The 20,155-nt window shown below is 42.8% G+C and overlaps 1 protein-coding gene and 1 long non-coding RNA gene across 3 annotated transcripts in view; one reads left to right on the top strand and one right to left on the bottom strand.

Annotated features, from left to right (window-relative positions):
* The window catches only part of LOC142857204 (sodium channel protein type 1 subunit alpha), a 115,290-nt gene extending 112,191 nt beyond the window's left edge, over positions 1-3,099 (bottom strand). For both annotated transcript variants that reach the window (XM_075984993.1, XM_075984994.1), the window contains exon 1: positions 2,852-3,099. The gene's annotated coding sequence lies outside the window, so the exon portion shown is untranslated. The remainder of the gene's footprint in view (positions 1-2,851) is intronic.
* Positions 3,100-16,706: 13,607 nt separating this feature from the next.
* Positions 16,707-20,155, top strand: part of LOC142857206 (uncharacterized) — a 69,404-nt gene continuing 65,955 nt past the window's right edge. The window contains exon 1 of the long non-coding RNA XR_012911783.1: positions 16,707-17,019. This is a non-coding gene — a long non-coding RNA (uncharacterized LOC142857206). The remainder of the gene's footprint in view (positions 17,020-20,155) is intronic.

The following is a 20,155-nucleotide window of genomic DNA, read 5'->3' as shown; positions in this document are numbered from 1 at the left end:
CACTGAATTGAATTGAATTGAATCTCAGGATTCAAGAGTACATTTGTGAAGTACTGCTTAGAGAGTAGCTGGCAAACACTGAGTACTGTATCTTCTTTTAGAAAAGAAAATTGCACATCTAGGTACACAGACAAGGGAGGAGAGCTGGGCTAGCACAATTGGAGACACTTTGTAGCTATCTGGATTTTTCACAAACAACAGTGCCGAGAGCAAGTTGCCTCCTATACCCTACCCTAGCCTGAGAAACCCAACCTGGGCAGTGACTGCTTAACTGACAGCTCTGAATCTGGAGGGGAAGTGGCTACTTCACTAGGCGGGTCCCCACCCATCCAGAGGGTGACAAATTCTGGCCCTTGGATTGCTGCTGCTTTTCTCTTGGTTTCCAGGCCATCCTTCTTCCCCATCCTCCCTAATCCAAGGTAGCTGAGAGAGATCAGATCTTTTTTGCTGCTGGCAAATCCAAGGAGTTTCTGTCGAATTCAGTCTCTCTGCCTAAGCTGGAGGGAAACAACTTGAATAGAACTTTGTACACCAGACTTTACCACTGTGTTCCTGTAAGGGCTACTAGATCTCGATTGTCTACAGAGAACATTAAACAACCCCCCCCCCTCCAGGTTAACTTTTATTGTCAGGAACACTCAGAAAATGTGCTCTGGTGTGTGTGTGTGTGGGGGGGTCTGGGTCTCAAGTGCCTCTGCACAAGAGAGGAAGGCTCCTCTGTAGAGCAGAGTGCTGAGTTTGTGGTCCTTGTGTTGTGTCCTTCAGTTTGCCCACCTGCTCCTGAGAACTCTGGATGGAAGGGCAGAATGCTGGCTTTTCTCCCCAGTGCCTTCTTGGATACTGTATAATTAATTAGGCCGCCAACCATGCCTTCCCAGCCCCCACAGATGGAGAAACCCTCTCAGCCATGTCTTAAAGAGGAATTGCTGTAACAAATGAGTCTCCTGGTAGCAAATTTCCCATTCCCAGTAAGAGGGAGTCACATAAATGGAGATATAGTGTTGACAGCGAAATCCAACGTGTTATTTTTAACAGTGTAACTGTTTCTAGCCTTCGAAATAGACATTTGAAACCAAAATACAAACAAAGCAATAGAGAACAAAAAGGGAAAAAAAAAGCCGCAGAAGTGAGTGGCAGTGAGTTTAACAAGACTGACCCTCCACTGCCAGGTTCATGTGACATAACCAGCCTCCTGTGCTGGGTCTTGGTGGTTTATAATGCTACCTCATCTCTCCGAGATTGTTTTCCCGTAAATCTCTGTGGCCATCCATTCCTGTCTACACATTATGTTCCCAAAATAGACACCATCTGAAAATCGCTTCAGAGAGCTTGGTGGGGGAAGGCCTAAATTGCAACACTCCTCCAGTTAAGAGAGCGGCCAGGCTTGATGGCATTACCAATCAGCAGCCACAAAGGGGAGTTTGAGAGTTTTTCCACCACAGTTTTTCTGCTTCTGAAAGGAAAGGGACGTGTCAGACACGGCAAACGTGTGGTCCTGGTTACATCACCCTGGCATGTCAGGTATTGCAGCAAACGGGAGAGGTACGCTCCCCTCTGCTCTCAGGCAGGAGGAAGAGAGTCAGGAACCACCAGCCTCAGCATGGAATTTTCCTATTCCTCTTTGGCATCCTCCTCTTGGGAAGATTTAAAGCGCTATTTGGAGAAGCGCTCCGTTACTACACTAGCGCACAAGACAGACCATGCAAACCCTGCAGATCCATACCCAAGGAGAAGCCACATTTCCTAGGTGTGATAGCAACAGCGTTTGGCAATGTGCAAGTTTGCTGCTGCGGCTTAGAAATATTTAGTCACATGCACATCTGAACAGAAAGACACCCAAGCTTGACTCAGTCATTTCGTCAGACACATGAAAAAGCACCCGCTCGCTCACACGCTGATTTCGACTGGCTTGTGGAAAGGAGGGGCGGCAGCCTCTCAGTAGATGTGGCGAGAAGGGGAGGGTATTTATACGCAGACCTCGAACAGGTAGGAGAGAAAGAAAACGCGATAGATAAGAAGACACGTGAAAAAGCCTCACACACCCAAGGAAAATTTTTTTTTATGCGCTCTTTGGAGAGCAAGACGTTCCGCAGCGGTTTCATGTAAACCAGGCGGCACCTGCAGTTTCATTGCTGTTGGTGACCTCTGCCTAGTTAAAAGTAAGTCCGTCCTTCCGGTCTGGCATTGCATGAAAAAGGGGACTATCACTTTTCTAAAGTTCCTTTGCAAGTGTAGTTAAGTAAGAGTCGGAGAGAAAACACCCGCTGTCCCCTCCTTGTCCTGGGAATAAAGCATCCCGTCTCAACAGTCCAGCCTCTACCGGAAGAAGCTGTCTCCCCTGCGATGCTGGGCTTCAGAAGCAGCCCGCTGCCTTCTTGCTTCCCATATGAGGTCTAATTTTTGCATCATCTTTAGGAACAATATGACCTCTATTCCCAGCCATCGAATGCAGTTCCAAAGCACAAATGACAGAGGGGGCCGGGGGCTTCAGGACCAGACCTAGCATAGGAGGATTGCAAGCAAGCAAAAGCAAGAGCTGGCCCGGCGCCAAGTTATTTTAGGCCAAAGAATCTCATCCTTCTATCAAAATGCTGAGCTGCAGAACGAACCTGATTTCAGTTCATGGAAGGTTGAGAGAGGAGGGGGGAAGGGGAGGAGGGGAGGAGGCGGATGGGAAGAAGAGGAGGGGAGGAGGAAGAGGGAAGGAGGAGGGGGATAGTTGGTCCGAATTCACATGCAAAAATAGACTTCCTGCTCTGCCCCAACTCTTATTTCCGTGGGCTCTTCTCCCCACGTATACCAGGTACGAATTCACCACCGAAGATCACGATAAAGCGATCAGATGGCTTACCTGAAGAAAAGGAAAATTATCCATCTGCAGTGAGGAACAGCATCTCCCCAAGGCGAGTCGGTACCTTCAGTTGCAACGGTTCAGATTCCTTCTTGTAAAAAGGTGCCCAAGTGTTTCACAAGGGCTGCAGCCTCACAGGGGAAGAACACACATACATAAACACACGCACACACATACACATGTACCAGAGACCTCTGCAGTATCCTCCCGGCTTCATCCTCGCCTCACTCTATGGTACCTAATACAAATCAGCAAATAGCTTGTTTAAAAAAAAAAAAAAAAGAAAGAAAGAAAAAAGTGGAGACAGCACCTAACGTTACACTGCCATCTAGCGGTCACATAGTTATAGGCTCTCACAGACTGGGTTTGTGTGTTCTTTTCCATGCCCTTCGCTTATCTTCCTTTTTTTCTCTTCGTTTTGGTTTTATTACTTCCTCTAACCTCTCTTTCAACCCCTGTTGCTCTGTTGATCAGAACACTATTGAAGAGGAAAATATTCAGTATTGGATAGAGTTTCTTTTAAATAAAAAAAAGTGCTGCTTTTGTTTGTGAATGCTACTTTTCCCTTTTTATAAATAAATTATTGTTAGCGTCCCAGATTATAGAACCCACGAACGAAATTTGTCCTTTTCTTCTGCCAGGAGAAAAAAAATGTAGTCCTTTATTACATAGCCATGGCTTTAGATCAGTAACTTTCTTGAATACTTTCTTCAATAGCACTGTGTTAACTACTTCCCATGAAGTAGTAAACAGCTCCCAAGAAGGTGCATTTGAGTTCTACTTTAAACCCAACACTGATGAGCATGTTTTAGCTTACAGTTTCCATTGTTTAGCTGTTGATGTCAAATAATATCTTCATACCTGTTTCTATGGTTTCATTGTCTTTGATTGCAATATGTCTCCCCAACCTCCAGACACAGCATAACCCTGAATTGTCTTGCTGTGCTTGAGAGGATAAATATAAGTATTATCGGTGTCCACTAGGTCTTCTATGTACCACAAGGAACCCATCTTTAAAGCATAAGCAGATGTGCAATCCAGATGCACAAACCAGATGCGCAATCCAGATGCGCATTCCAGCTGTGTTGCACATTTGAACACATCTTGGAACACACAGTTGGGAATCAAGATGTGTTCCAGATGTGCAAATCCCGATGTGTTCCAGATGTGCGTTCCAACTGTGTGAACCCAGATGTGTTCCAGGTGCGCATTCTGGCTGTGTTCCAGATGTGCAAATCCAGATGTGCATTCCAGCTGTGTTCCAGATGTGCATTCCAGCTGTGTTCCAGATGTGCATTCCAGCTGTGTTCCAGATGTGCATTCCAGCTGTGTTCCAGATGTGCGGATCCAGCTGTGTTCCAGATGTGCGGATCCAGCTGTGTTCCAGATGTGCATTCCAGCTGTGTTCCAGATGTGCATTCCAGCTGTGTTCCAGATGTGCATTCCAGCTGTGTTCCAGATGTGCATTCCAGCTGTGTTCCAGATGTGCATTCCAGCTGTGTTCCAGATGTGCGGTCCAGCTGTGTTCCAGATGTGCGGATCCAGCTGTGTTCCAGATGTGCATTCCTGCTGTGTTCCAGATGTACATTCCGAATGTGCGAACCCAGATGTGTTCCGGGCGCGCATTCCGGCTGTGTTCCAGATGTGCAAATCCAGATGTGCATTTAGCTCTGTTCCAGATGTGCATTCCAGCTGTGTTTCAGATGTGCGGATCCAGCTGTGTTCCAGATGTGCGGATCCAGCTGTGTTCCAGATGTGCATTCCAGCTGTGTTCCAGATGTGCATTCCAGCTGTGTTCCAGATGTGCGGATCCAGCTGTGTTCCAGATGTGCGGATCCAGCTGTGTTCCAGATGTGCGGATCCAGCTGTGTTCCAGATGTGCATTCCAGCTGTGTTCCAGATGTGCATTCCAGCTGTGTTCCAGATGTGCATTCCAGCTGTGTTCCAGATGTGCATTCCAGCTGTGTTCCAGATGTGCGGATCCAGCTGTGTTCCAGATGTGCATTCCAGCTGTGTTCCAGATGTGCATTCCAGCTGTGTTCCAGATGTGCGGATCCAGCTGTGTTCCAGATGTGCGGATCCAGCTGTGTTCCAGATGTGCATTCCAGCTGTGTTCCAGATGCGCATTCCAGCTGTGTTCCAGATGTGCATTCCAGCTGTGTTCCAGATGTGCATTCCAGCTGTGTTCCAGATGTGCGGATCCAGCTGTGTTCCAGATGTGCATTCCAGCTGTGTTCCAGATGTGCATTCCAGCTGTGTTCCAGATGTGCGGATCCAGCTGTGTTCCAGATGTGCGGATCCAGCTGTGTTCCAGATGTGCATTCCAGCTGTGTTCCAGATGTGCATTCCAGCTGTGTTCCAGATGTGCGTTCCAGCTGTGTTCCAGATGTGCGTTCCAGCTGTGTTCCAGATGTGCATTCCAGCTGTGTTCCAGATGTGCATTCCGACTGTGCGAACCCAGATGTGTTCCGGGCGCGCATTCCGGCTGTGTTCCAGATGTGCAAATCCAGATGTGCATTCCAGCTCTGTTCCAGATGTGCATTCCAGCTGTGTTTCAGATGTGCGGATCCAGCTGTGTTCCAGTTGTGCGTTCCGACTGTGCGAACCCAGATGTGTTCCGGGTGCGCATTCCGGCTGTGTTCCAGATGTGCAAATCCAGATGTACATTCCAGCTGTGTTCCAGATGTGCGGATCCAGCTGTGTTCCAGATATGCGTCCAACCGTGCGAACCCAGATGTGCTTCAGATGTGCAAATCCAGATGTGCATTCCAGCTGTGTTCCAGATGTGCAAATCCAGATGTGCGTTCCCATTTTGCACGTTGTTCATAAGGTTATTTTAGTGAATAAATGGTGTAACATTTGGGAAGTACTTACTGTTACCATTAACATGCAATGCTGATGATTGATTGGCTGGTGGGTGGTGATGAATGTGGCCAGTACTCATACCCCTTGAGCTTGTCTGGTCATGCATAGTCCACTCTCACTGGATGCACCATTGACTTCATTTACGAGGGTTTAAGCTCTGCTCAAGCAACACTTTGACTTATCTTGACCCCTGGCCAGGCTCTAGACTTGAGATTTGAACGGTCACCTTATCGCTGGGACTCCAGGATCCTTCATGAGCCTGCCCAGGGAATAACAACACAAAGTGCCAAAGCTCCCTGTGTACCAGGCTTTCAGTCATTGCCTGTACCAATACTAGACCTCACAAAGGTCCAACCCAAGTTCATTGTTGTCAGTGCTCACTCTGCATAAGCTATCAAATATTGTTCATAGCTTGGGCGTTTGCCTCTGAACTTATTTACTTTCAAAATATGTGGTAATAGAAATTTTTTTTGTAGGCTTAATTCACACGATCAAGTCAAACAAATCAAACCCTTTGAGAAGTTTCCTTTGCACGCCAATCAACGAGAAAGACAGGCTATTTTCAATGCACACACCTTTCTTCCTTCCAGTTGGATGACTTTTTTTTTTATCATGACTTGTACATCTTGACAGACCTCGCCCATCTGCACATGGCAAAATATGTCAATGTCTCAAATGCCTAGGTCAATTTTTTTTCTCTATTGCTTTTTCCTGTGCACTCAGTGAACAGATTCCTTTTTGCTCATCATGAAATAATTTTGGGTTTTGTTTTATGAATTCTGGTTATCTATAAAGTTGAAAATGTTAAGCATGATAGAGTGAGTGTTCCTTTGCATAATGACTCTGTAAAAGGTTAGCATCCCTTTAATTGTACACAAGTGCCTTTAATGAATAGCTCGTCACTTTGTAGCAGACGTGTGATTCATCAGAGTGGCGGCAACACTGGCTACTTTAATTATCATACATCTAACAAGATTTTAAGATATTTTTGTAGAATACCCTTAAATCTACACATTTAAAATTTAAAAACACATTCACTTTCTAAATGGAAAAGTACAAGCTGCGACTCTATGCTGCCGCTCACACGCTTGCTGTCTGTGCCTGTTTCTTTGGACTTCTGCTAAAAGTTACTCTCCATATTATAAACCACAGTGGAACTACCGCTGTATGTATGTTTTGTGGTATCTTAATTAATGAACAATTTTGCTTCATTCTCTCTGAAAAGTTTCCAACCCCAAAGACTGAGAGGACTATTTCTTGCCCTTCCAGCTCTATGTGGCTCCTTTCTGGGACCCTGTGTGATCTTGTCTCAGAACATACCATTGATTTCTTGCCTGACTTCCTGCTTGGTGAATGCAGGAACTACACAAAGCAGCTGTGGGATGTGGGCTATGCCTCTTTTATGAATGGTTCCAAAAAGAAAAGGAAAAAGAAAAAGAGAGGAAAGAAAAAAAAAAGCATAAAATGTCCTGACTTTGCTTTTATGGTTCTGTCTCTTACTGCTAGTGGAAGTTGCTGATTTGAGCCCAAGGAAGGGAGATTACAGTGAGATGTTGATTCTGTTAGTAGAACACTGGCATTGAAGAATGCGTAAGGGAGTCAAGGGCAAAAGCTGCCCTATGTCTTTTTACTGGTCAGTTTTAAGACAAGCAAGAGGGTCTCCTTGATTAGTATCTTGAAAGGTTCACGCTTTCTCAAGGAAAGGAAGCACAAATATTCCACAATTAAGCCCATAAAGTCTCCTAATAGGAAAACAAGAACAACAAATCTTTGTTAATTTCAACCTTAGAATATTTATTATAATTAATTGTGACCACCACTACTTTATCTATTTTTGATAATCAGTAAGGAATTATGAGCTGGAAAGTTGCCTCAGGCCATCCAGAAAAAGTCTATTATTTTGGATAATAGAAATGTGGCATCCAGAGAGATGGTGTACCTATTCAAGGTTACACAGACAGTTTAGTGTGGCAGAAGTCCATTCAAGTTTTTTTTTTTCACAGTTTAACTCTGAAGAAAATGAATATTGAGCGGGGATACGAGCATATAAGAAGCAAAATGGGAGTGAGTAGACTATTTCTAGATACACGAAGATTGATTTTCACTCATGTTTTGACAGAGATGAATGTAATAGAGGATATAAGAGCAGTTGCTGTTTGAAAAGGTGATGGACGAAACCAACACTGGGTTTAGCCAAGAATAAAGTCAGCGACCATCTTTGTGTCTAGCTCTGCATACTGCTCTGAAAGGAGCACAAAGTTATCAAACTCAAGGACATGAGAATCCAACACTTGCGAGTTTCTCTCGGGTCCAAGGAGAGGCCTAGGAGAAACCAGGTTGCAAATGCTTCCAAGGTTCTATAATTTCATTAAAATCTGAAATATACTTTGTTTCTTTCATTAATAAATCACAGTCATGCAGGGAAACAAGGAAACTTTTTTGGAGACCAAGTTATTATCTTGTCTAGTCCACCACCAAAGCCTGGGCTCAAAGGATCCTCCTGCTTTAGACTCTCAAATAGTGGAGACTGAAGTCATGTACCCACACACCCACTGGAAAATAAAACGCTGTGTTGCCCATGCCTAAGTTGTATACCCCTCTGGCAAATAGACCAAGGATGAGACCTCAACTTCTGAGGTAAGATCAAGGTACATTATTGTAACAGGAGGAACAGGCTGCTTGTCGTCCCAGCCACCCTGCTAGCTTAAACCTGAAATAATCACACAGAAACTGTATTAATTAAAACACTGCTTGGACATTAGCTCTAGCCTCCTATTGGCTAACTCTCACATCTTGATTTAACCCATTTCTAATAATTTGTATGTCACCATGAAGAGATTCAGCATGTCTGACCTGGAAGCTCCATGGCAGTTCTCTCTTTGCTTTTTTTCCTCCTAGAATTCAGTTCTGTCTCCCCGCCTACCTAAATTTTGCTCTATCACCAGGCCCAAAGCAGTTTCTTCATTAACCAATGAAAGCAACACAAATACAGAAGGATTTCCTACACCACACTACAGTATTCAAGTGCTGTGTTTAGATCCACTCCCACGAGGGGCTGAAGAGGGAATGAACTGCAACAAGAAACAAAGAAGACACATGAACTGCTGTGGAGAACTCAGGTACCATGTTGGGTTCTATTCTGTGCTTATAAGTGCTCACTCTTAGCTTAGCAAGTTATTTAAATACATTATTTGGGCTCTTCCCTGGTCTTTTTCACTCAGCAATCCCCCCTCTTGACAAAGATAAGTAACTGAAACTGACAAGAATATCATGGGTTGCTTATTGAAGCATAAATAGCAATTTTGCATTTGAATATATTTTAAAATCATTCACAACACTTTCCTATATACGGAAGAGTTCTAGTTAGTTTTTGGTATAGAGAATATTTTTGATGTTAAAAGAAATAGCTGATATTTATGAGGACAACTTTGCCTACAGAATAAAACTGCAACTTTGCCATAACTTAACAGAAGCAAATACATAATTTCTATTCCCCTAAAGGCTTATGGATGACATCTTTTTTCTTTTCATGTTTAAAAGGAAAAGGACAGGGACCTTTCCAGGAACATCACACTGTCACTACACTGTGTGATGGTGACATCAGAGCTCAGGGCCACCATAGTTCACATGGAAACTGCTTTTCACACGTTCCTGTGTGATTCCAATCTTCACAGTTCTATTCAGAGTTGCACACAGACCACATGGGATCACGTTTCCTTCTCCTCTGTCACTTTGGCAAAACTGATTCCCTCCTCCTTGGCCAAATAGTGGACAAAGGTCATTGCAGCACATTGCAGGGGTTTCAGTTATTTGCTGGAGATGGACAGGCAGATGGCGGGAAGGCACATGAAAGTTTTACCAATAATTGCGTGCTGCTCAGACCTTTAGAAACGTATGGGCCCTTGACCTGAGTCACTGCCTTTGGAATTGTCTCTGTTCACATTATCTATACTACATATCAGGACTGCAAAGTAGTTTACCACATCCCAAGTTACTGGGGCTCTGCTGAGAGTGGGGAGTTTGGCAGCTGTATTCCTGTATTCTTGCATGTTGCTTTCCTACTTTTTTCTCTGCAGCACCAAGAAAGGAAGCTTCCTCTCGTCAATATAGGATGTTGAACCTACAGAATGACTTTGTGACACCTGTATCCACGACCTTTGATACGTAAAGGAGGTAGTTTAAATGAGAACATCCTCCACAGGCTTTGTATTTGCACACTTGCTTTCTAGAAGGTAGAGCAGTTGGGAAGGTATTAGCAGCAGTGGTCTGATTGGAGGAAGAGTGTTACTGGGGGCGGGTTTTGAGGTTTCAAAAGCCCACCCTTTCCTAGTTAGCTCTCCCTGCCTCATGCTTGTGTGTCAAACTGTTATTTCTCAGCTACTGCTCTGGCCTGCCTGTTGCTTCATGGTAAATGATTCTACTTAGTCCTTCGATACTTAGTACCATTCTAGAAAAAGATAGGTTCTCAGGAACAAAGATATTGATATTCAAACATTTCTAATTTCAGGTCAAATTTAGTAATAATTTCATAGGAATGGGGATCATTGCTAAAACCTAATATGTACTGGGAACTTGACACCTCACAGAAATTTCATGACATTGATATTATTGCTGTGATCATCCAGTATAGAAAACCAAGACTCATAAATCTTGATCATTTTGACAAAGGAGGAGGTAAAATGTAGTATGGAAACTAACAATCTCCCTTCAAAGTAATAATATCATCCTAGCACCATGGCATGTGTGTTTTATATAAATCTCTCTTCAGTGACACATTATGGCTATGAAATCCACAAGTCTCGAGGATCTAAGTTCAAGAGCAAAGTAGCAGATGATGCAGCAATTCCTCACTCGTCTGGATTACATCATACTGCACATCACACTGCCATGGAAGAAACACATTTCTACATGCAGCCAAGCCAAGGGAACCGGCAAGTACAAGGCCGACCTGCAGCCAGAGTTCTGTCAAATGTGATGCGGGGCGTCTAGCCAGGAAGGAAAATGGCAAATGGTACCTCTTCTTACTTGGCTTGGAGTCTCAGATCTTCTATAGCACGTGAAAAGATATGACTATGTTTGGAATTACTCTCACCTAGTCAACACATAAACATGGAATCTCCAGAAAAGTATCTCTCAGTCTGCCAATTCCTTCCTATCCAGAAGTCTAAATTTTTTTTTTGAGAAAACTAAAAGAGCAGAATTGCCAGTCATGAGAGTTTGACAATGAGGATGTCCTGCCAAAGCTTCACGTTTCAAATATTATACTGAATGCTGTGTTTTTCATTTTCTTAGCTCTTTTTCAAACACACAAGTGCTTTCTGGCTCTGCTGGATATCTGTGAAGTCACAGATCTCATGAGAACATAGCGCTTTCTATGCTTTAAAGGCTTGCTTCTTCGTAGAGTGTGGCAGTGGACCAACAGCATCTCCATCTTTGAGGAGCTTGTTGAAATTGTGTACCATGATCTCCAGGACAGGACAGAATGTTCATTTTGACAAGATGCCCCATAGGCATGAATCCATGTAGACACTGTTGTTTAACCATGGTGCTGGAGGGTACCATTGTAACAGGTACTCAAGTCTTTAGCACAGTTGATGCAATGATGTAAGTACCATTTAGACCGGAGGTTCTCAACCTGCCTAAGGTTGCCACCTTTTAATACAGTTCCTCATGTTGTGGTGACACCTAGCCATAAAATTATTTTCATTGCTACTTCATAACTGAATTTTTGATGCTCTCACAAATCGTAATATAAATATCTGATATGAAAGATGGTTTCAGGTTTCGCCTATTAAAGGATGGTTTGACCCTCCACAGGTTGAGAACCACTAATTGAGGCCTTAAAACTCAGCATGTAAGCAGCACCACCTGATGAAACAAAGACAACGACCCAATCTATCAAAGGTCATAGTTTTAGGAAAGTCCCTAAATGTACTAACATTGCTTTCTAGCTTCCATAGTTCTGCCTCTGGCTAACTGTTCTTATTAACTGTGGTGTGTCAACTCAGGGTGTGGTTTTGTGCTTAAAAGCTCATTCTGAGAAAGTTTGGGGCTGCATTGGTGTCACAAACACCCAGTGAAGTCTCTGGCAGAATATTAAAGACTTTCTATTGGTCTAAACCCATGTCCAAGTAGCCTTTGCTGGTAGACACTCCACACCATGAGCCCAGGGCTTTCGCAGCCCTCATGAGTGCTTTTATCATCATGTTTTATCACTTCTAAGTCGCAATGCAAAGAAATAATTTTCATTATAACATTTTCATACATAAATGTCACAAAATATTGCTTTTACTTGTCCCTCCCCTCACTGTTCTGCTTTGCTTCCTCTTTCCCCCTCTTTTTGTCTCCTCATGCTCCTCCATAGACTTCTTTTCTGATTTTGTACCCCATGTAACCTAATGCTTTTAAGGCTGCCTACTTTTTCCTGTAATCCAGTATATGAATTCAGCCATTCCCTAGGCGCCGCTACTCCAATCCAGAAACACCATCTCCTAATCCACTCTTTAAGTAACAGTTTGAAAATCAGTTCACCGTGGTGTCTATTTAAGTAAAAAAATTAACATTCCACTTTCTTTTCGCCTAAGCACATTCTGCAAGGGGAATAGATGTGAGCCATCATTTTTCTGAAATTTCCTATATATGTTCAAGTATATGAAATATGCTTTTCCAATAACAATACTGCTGGCAAAGACAGAAAACTGGGGCCACGTTCACTTGGAAATCAGGAATATTGTGTGCCGGGAACATAAAATTAAGTTCTCATTGTTCCTTTCTAACAGTTAGAGAGAACTTTCTATTTCCTGATATGGAACTAACATAATAGTAACATTTTTCTCATTGGCTAAATTGTTCCTAAATGCAAGTTAGAGAAGTTATATGGGTGGGCAAGGTGCCTGCCTAAGGTATCTGATTGGTCTAATAAAGAGCTGAATATCCAATAGCTAAGCAGAAGAGGGATATGTGAGGCTGGCAGGCAGAGAGAATAAAGAGAAGAAGAAATCTAGGTTTGGAGGAGAAACAGAGAATGAGGGAGGTACCAGGGGACAGAAGCCAGGCAGCCATCAGCCAGTCAGACATAGAGACAGCAAGAAAGTAAGAAAAGGTAAAAGTCCCTGTGGCAAGAGTTAGATAAAGAGAAGCAGGTTAATTTAAGTTATAAGAGTTAGTCAAAGAAAAACAGGTTAAGAGTTAGCCAAAGAGAAACAGGTGAATGTAAGTTAAAAGACTTAGCCAGAAATGTCCCTAAGCTAGACTGAGCATTCAAAACTAATAATAAGTCTCCGTGTCATGATTTGGGAATGGTTGGGGACCCAAAAGAAAATGCCTGGTACACTTGGCACCCCATATTGGGTGCCAGATGAAGCATTTATCTAGTTATTCTTTATCAATAAAAACTCAGGAGTCAGATACCAGGGTAGGAACCTGAATGATCAGAGAAGTGGCAGAGAAGCGACTAGTGACCTCCTTTCTCTCTAGTTCCTTGATCCAAAAGGAACAAGATCCAACCTAAGACCTGCCTTACTACTTCCCGTGTCTCTCTATCTGTCCCTACTCCTCCAAAACCTCTATGATTAATTTTGCTCAGCTAGTAGCTCGCCCCTCCATCTGATTCAAAGCAAACTTTATTGTCAGTCTCAGGAGCGTCAGGAGGCAATCAGTGTTTCAGACAACAGGCTGCATAGTCCCAAACTGAAAATCCTTGACCTCCTTAGTCCTTTAATGATGTTGTGTATTAGTATCTAGATAAAAAGGTATGGAAAAATGGGCTACTGAACATGGTACATAAGAAACATATGGAACTCTTGGATGTTTCAGGAGCAGCAGGTGAGTCAGGGCTAAGAGAGGCAGAAGAAAAGAGAATATGAATTCCTATCTTTAGTGAAATCTACTAAATTTAAAAGCCATTGGTTTAGCTAAGTATTTGGTAGAAGCTAGTAGTCGAGGGAGTCTGGTCCATCTGGGAGAACAGGATGAACACAAAACAAGACTTCAAGACAAAGGGGATGATGTAGAGCTAGGTTCCTGATAAGTTCTGGGAAGAAGTTGCATTTTCCCAGTCTGTAGGTACCTAATTGAATTAAACCTGCATGCTTTCAAATATGATAGTGTCTAAATTCACTGTATTATTTATGAGGGCATGACTTTATTTTTATGTCAGTTTAACTTGTCAGTAGGAGAAACAGTGCATTTCATTCCTATGGATTATGCTTTAACGCTTAAGGGAAAGATAGCCTAAGTTGGTGGTAGTCAGAATGGGACGTGGGGGCAGTTTGGCCTTTAGGAGATGTTTGTTAGTCTCCACTACAGTTTCTGGTCATCACAATGGAAAGTTGCCTCTGTTACCTGTGAGTAGAGGCCAGTGATAATGTTCAGTATTCTGCTATGCACAAGAAAGACCCATTGCTAAGAATTTATGACCCCACACTTCAGTTAGGCCAAGACTAAACCTTGTCTTAGAACAACCACTTACTTTACAGAGAGAACTCACGCTTCAAAGAGGCTCTTGGTGTATGCCGAGTCTCACTGAGAAAACTAAAGAGACAAGTCCTCTACTGCATTCCCAGTATGCCATTTAGCTTCTGAAAGTTAGCATTCTACATGGAACTGATGGAAAAATAAAAACTCCTGTGAGCACATTAGACTTTAGATATAGTATGTATTTTTACAAATCTTTAAAACATAGTACCGCTAACAAGCATTAGGATGACCAGGCAAGGAGGAGAACAGAGAATTCAATTATGTAATACATATTTAGATATACTACAAGAGCCATTTCTGTATTTGATCAAATAACAACCCAATAGAGTGGATCTTCATGCGTTTCACAACTGCTTGGAAACTATAAGAACATGTATTGCTAGAACCTACATAGAGAAGTTATACTTGGCATGTCTACAGCGAGGCCTGAAGATCTTCTTTCCTACAAATTCCATGAAGATGCTGATGTTGATAGCCAGATCACTGAGAACTTCTGGCCTAGCATGTGATGAGGAAATAGCAAATGTTGGCCCAAGGGTATAGGTATTTAAAACTCCAATGTACACCCATCACCTTTAGCATAGAATGATTAATGTTAATTCACACAAAGGAATAAGTGGCAGGACCAAAACCAATTTAGACCATATTTAATTCAAATTCCAAAACATCTAAAAAGAAAGAGATCAGTATGTTTTTATGTTCTTACATAAAGCAAACAATTCCTCTTACAGAAGCCAGTATAGACAACATTAAAGTAAAACCAGAAAAAAAAATTGAGGATGATAGTGACACCCGAAATATGTCTGTATATACATATACATGCATATTCCAGATGTATAGATATGATTATGTATGTATTCCTTATTTCTAGCATTTTGTTTCTGACCCCAAGTAACCCTGATCAGATGGGGCTCCTATGCCAATTTGCGTCTATTGACATCGGTAAGATAAAATCAGGCCTTTAGGGAGCTGTAACTGTCTCTTCAAATGATTTGGGGAAATGTGTACATCTTCAGTCAATTACACACAGCACAAATGCAGCCTACCTCTACCCTAAGTGACCAACCCCCCCCCCCCCCCCAATATTAATCACAGTTAGCCTGGTGAAAATGACACCTAGGGAAACTGACTTCCACAACACTTATTTCCAGTCTGTTATTTCAGCAATGCCCAGTGCTTCAGAGAGTTCTGCGCAGTCTACCCAGAGAGCATGCTGTTCTTATACCCCTCTGTGCACCAGCGCTCTCTTGGAGACACCCAAGCCAAACATGAGTCAACTTTCCACTCAGCCCTTGGAGATCATGGAGACAGTTGATAAAACAGTTAATTCCCTAACTCCTACCACGGACTCCAAATCACAGAATACTGCTTGCCAAACACACATCGGAAGCCAAGCCTTCAAATGTGCTGCATTTACCCCCAACTTTTAAAACCCCTCTGTCTTTTGAAAGGAGGCGCACTCTGTTGCGTCATCATCTCCGGGTTAACTGAATGAATGCTCCCTGCCAACCTCCTGCTGCTGCGGCAAACTCACTCTGCGGCTTGTCCTGCATTTTCTGCAGCATGCAACTCTGGGGCCGCCGTTTTTCCTGCAGCAGGACACGGTGTGGGAGAGTCTGAAACAGAATCAGTGCTCTCCTGCTTTCACTCGGACCCTTAGAGGAGTAACTGTTCCCGTCAAACCCCGGGCTGGTCCCTCCAGATCTCCTAAGCACAGTCTCTCCGGTGTTAACCCAATGCAGTTAACCCAGCCTCGTTCGGCGCTAGCATCAAATGACACACTGCTGCAGTGTTCATCCTGAGACTAAGTAGGCAGGATTTATTATCTGCGGAAGTCCCCCCAAGTACCAGGTTACTGTGCTCCATTCTTGTCACAAACAGGCGCAACAGAGGACGAATACAGCAGACACAGAGCTCATTTCCAAGACAAGCAAATTCACAGTTAGAGACAAGGGCATCACAGCAGCCAAGACCTGCAGTAAATCTTTTCTGGCTCACAGAAATCTCTAACAATGCTCTCCTGCAACGACTCAGATGAAACAGATCATATTTGGTTTACACATCAAATCAGCAGCATAGAAAAGATGCCTGATTAGCAAATTCCAATTTATGATGCTTTTGATCATATTTTAATGCTAGGAACAGTGCAAGACTTCCAATGCTTCCAATGAATAATCAAGCATGCTGACAGAACTGGAGCCTCTTAGCAATGCCTACCTGCACCTTTTAGCCTGGCTGACAGGAACCTGCCAGGACCAAAGGCAGAAAAAAAAAAACCCAAACCACCGAATCATGCAAATAAGTATTTACCCCGAAAGATGTATGTAGTTAAAGTTCAGCTTCCTGCATCTTCCATAGCCCCTGAAGTGTTAATCTGAAGAAACAGTTCCATGAGTTTCCACAGGCCAGGAGTGAGTCTCCTACACTTGACCTAGACAGACTTACATAACGAAGCATCAGTGCTGGGGAGCTTGTACGATGTCATCACCAGCAAGAATAAGAAGTATTGGCAGCAGTAAGCAGGCGGGCAGGCTGGGATTTTGCATGGAAATCATGAGCCCTGCCTTGCTTTTCTTTTCTGAAATGTTTTGGAAGGAAGAGTTATGAATAGCCCAGAAATAGGTCTCATTTTTGTGGGTGGGAAGAATGACCAGAAGCATGAAAGCTAAACCTTCCAGCACGTGCAAGGGTGCAGTGAACCCGGGAGGAGGAATTGCCCTCTGTGAACGTCTAAAGCATCACATCTGGAGTGAAGAGGACGGTAAAGCGGTGGCATAGCGCAGAGGATGCTGCTGAGAGCTTCGGTCTGCCTTTCACTCATTGTGGTGAGAGAAGGGGGATGTGGTGATACGAGGTGAGAGTTGGGGATGCAGGTTGTTTTGCGGAGAAATAGCCAAAGGAGCTCTCATAGTTTTAACACGTTGTTTTCAGCAAGATGATAGCAGAATTGCTTTTTTTCTGGATAAAATTGAGACTGTGCTGGGTACGGCTGTTTTATGTATTTTAACTCCCGATGGTCACCTGGGAACAGGTACACATCTCTGTGGTTTTCATATAAATGTCAGATATCATCATTCATTTTACTATCTATACTGAAATACAGCTTGTGATTTTTCTCATCAGATTTTGCATATAAATAATCATTTTTAGACTTTGAAAGCAATCTCTATGAATATGTCAAGGAATCCCTTGACATATTCATAGAGATTATTTTATCTTTTTTTGTTTTTTAAGATAGTCTTAGTAAGATTCACTTCTTAATACCTGAAGGAATATTTTAAACAGCAGAATATATATCTATATATCTCTCTATATATATCTTGATTACCAATCAATTTTCTCAAGTATATATAATACAGATTGCATCCTTAAGACCTACAAACAGTAAATCCAGACTTCCATCTGAGGATGATGATATTATATCAGCATACGATGACATCATATTATTTATAATAAGTAAAATCACGGTTTTATATGGGTTGTAGACTAAGCTATATAGTTTCTGAGGTGACTGAAATAGAGAAGCAGCTATGCATGCACTACTCAAAAATAATCACAGTGTTCTGTTCTTAGCTAGGAGTTTGCTGCTCATTTACCACATTGAGACCAGGGTGAGGAAAGGAGAGAACGCAGGTCTAGGAGAGAACACAGTGATCTAATGCCTCCTGCCGCTAATCAGCAAGGAAACCTGCTACTAAGTGGAGTCAGATGAGTCTCAGCTGATACAGACGAGGGGAATGGAACGTGGCTTTCTTCAAGTTTACCTGGAATTTTGCTACCACACTACAGTAAATGTTTGTTTGTTGGTTTGCTACCAGAACATGGGTGAGATTTATAAAGATTTAATTTTTTTTCCCTCGGACAAACTATACTGTCATTAAACATTTATTTGCTTTTTTGCAGTACTCTAGATTTTGGGAAAACAAATTCTGTAGCAGATGGAATGAGAACTTGTCTGATTCCCCCCTCAGAACCATAAAGAACAGTAAGGAGCATACTGGCATAACATTGAGCTGCATCTGCAAAGTCATGAGTTGTATTTGGAGTATTCAGTGATAGAGACTGGGTTGAGGTGGATTATGTAAGAGGCGTCCATGCTTTGAAGCGTCGATGACCAGGGAATCAACAACATAGGAAGTGAGGGTCTGGAAAATAGGAATCACTTTAAAAAGTTCTGTCTTACGTGGTTTGAAGAGCACTAAAGCCTCTTGGAGTCAGGGACAGTGCTTTTCGCCCTCGTCTCTCTGCCGTTATGACAGTGCTCACTGGACCTCATTGAATGTCTGCTGGAATAGTGGGAGAAATGGGGTTTGCAATGAATTAATGTACAGGGAGCTGCATCTCCTATGGTTTGGTAGAATTCTCTGTAAAATAATTTTAAATTATCTATAAAATTATTGATTAATACGTTAATTTAATATGTGCCTATGTGGATGAATGCTTCAGTAATTCTTGTTTAGAAACTGTTCTTACAGTGTTTAATGGAAAGGTTCTACTGTTAGACGGAGGCTGTACGAGTTTGACCATAATTCAGATAGAATGTGGTATTCACAACCTTACACCAAAACACTTTGTTTTTCCACAGTGATGCAGTCATCTGGAGGGAGGATTTCAGAGTCAGGCCTGCAAACTCCTTATTCTTTGCTGGTCTGAGCTCGGTTTTCTTCCTCTGGACTATTTGCAGCCCATGGCTTTCGTCTTCCTACTTGTTCTGGTTTGGTGTTAGGGTGCTTGGTGTCCAACTCCAGCAGGCATAGGGTGAGCAGCCATGTACCAACGAGCTGTACTCTGCTTTCATTCTCCTGCTTGTTGCCTCATGGCCCCAGCGTGGCTGCCTCACCACTGACATCTTGCCTAAACATAGATAAGAAGAAACGGGAAATGCTGAGTGCTAGGTCCCAGCAGATCAGTTGTTTCTCTAAGAACATTTCCAGAGGGCCATCCTGAGATTGACCTACATCTCATAGTGCTTAAATGTGTAAAATGCCTTTCAAAGGAATGTCAAGAACAACTGAGTTTTGCTATGCCATTGCCAAATCCCAGCAAAGCTTGGGTTCTGGTTTTAAGGCCAGTGTGGTGTTCCTTCATGTATTACCTGCTTTTGTCATTGCTGTGACGAGGCATCTGACAAGAAGGAACTCACAGAGTTAGTATCAGTTTACAGAAGGGATAGGGTCCTCCATTATAAGGAGGCATGGTGGCATGGACTTCAGGCGGGTGGTCACATGATGTCCAAAGTAAGGAAGCAAAATGTGGTAACAATCCTGCTAGCTGGATTTAGATAACTCCTGTTTCTTCAGCACAGGACCAGCCTATAGAAGCATCCACATTTAGGATGGGTTTTCCCATCTTAGTTAGCCCAATCCCCAACAGGCACACATGCACTTGTCTTTCTCCCTGGGATGCTAGTGACCTTGACAAGTTGACAACCAAGGTAAACCAGCACACTCTCCTATACATTCTTCTTACTTTATAGTTTGGATTGCTGGTGAAATTGTAATGCATTTAGCAGTGCCTGAAAGTTTAAACTTGTTTAAATTCCAAAAGTACTAAGACTTTATTTTTAATTGTGTGTTTGTGTATGGTGTGGAGTAGACGTCCCTGTGAGTGCGCTTGACCACAGAGACTGAAGATGACAGACTTCTGAGAACTGGAGTTACAGGCACTTAGTTGTTGGCCCCCTAATGGGAGTGCTTTTATTGAACTGGGATCCTATGAAAGAGCAGTGAGCTCTTGAGTCCTGAAGCATCTCATTTTATAACTGTGTCCTTCAAGTACACTTGTTCAAAGGCTTCTTTATTAAAACAAAACAAAACTCACCAAGAGACAATAAATGGATTCTGAATTAAACCTTAACTCTCAGGATCTCTGTAATAAGTAGAATTCACCCTTGCAAATTTATCAACTAGACTTAAACTACTAGCTGATCCATGGGCATCTTTTTGTTTTCCATCAATTTAA

The sequence above is a fragment of the Microtus pennsylvanicus genome, chromosome 9 (genome assembly GCF_037038515.1).
Source record: "Microtus pennsylvanicus isolate mMicPen1 chromosome 9, mMicPen1.hap1, whole genome shotgun sequence".
NCBI lineage: Eukaryota > Metazoa > Chordata > Mammalia > Rodentia > Cricetidae > Microtus > Microtus pennsylvanicus.
The sequence above is the reverse complement of the archived record's forward strand: the minus strand, read 5'-3'. Positions and strand labels throughout refer to the sequence as shown.